Source organism: Anopheles aquasalis, chromosome 2 (assembly GCF_943734665.1).
Source record: "Anopheles aquasalis chromosome 2, idAnoAquaMG_Q_19, whole genome shotgun sequence".
NCBI lineage: Eukaryota > Metazoa > Arthropoda > Insecta > Diptera > Culicidae > Anopheles > Anopheles aquasalis.
In genome coordinates, this window is record NC_064877.1 from 31,932,130 (window position 1) to 31,932,500 (window position 371).

Genomic DNA, 371 nt, shown 5'->3' on the forward strand with positions numbered 1-371 from the left:
AAACTCCGTGGTTTATCGTTAAAAAACTGTGACACGATGTTTTCACATGCTTCTCTTGAAGGTAGCGATACTCCACTAAGGGAGTTTTGCATAGAACCAAACAAGTGGTAATCCGATGGTGCAAGGTCTGGGCTATATGGAGGATGCATCAAAACTTCCCGGCCAAAACTCCCAGTTTTTTCCGAGTCATCAAAGATGTGTGTGGTCTAGCGTTGTCATGGTGGAAGACGATGGCATTTCTGTTGACCAATTCTGGCCGTTTTTCTTCGATTGCTTGCTTCAATCTCATCAATTGGTCACAGTAAAGTCTAGAACCAATAGTTTGACCAGTCTGGAGTAGCTCATAATGATTGATTCCTCTCCAATCCCAC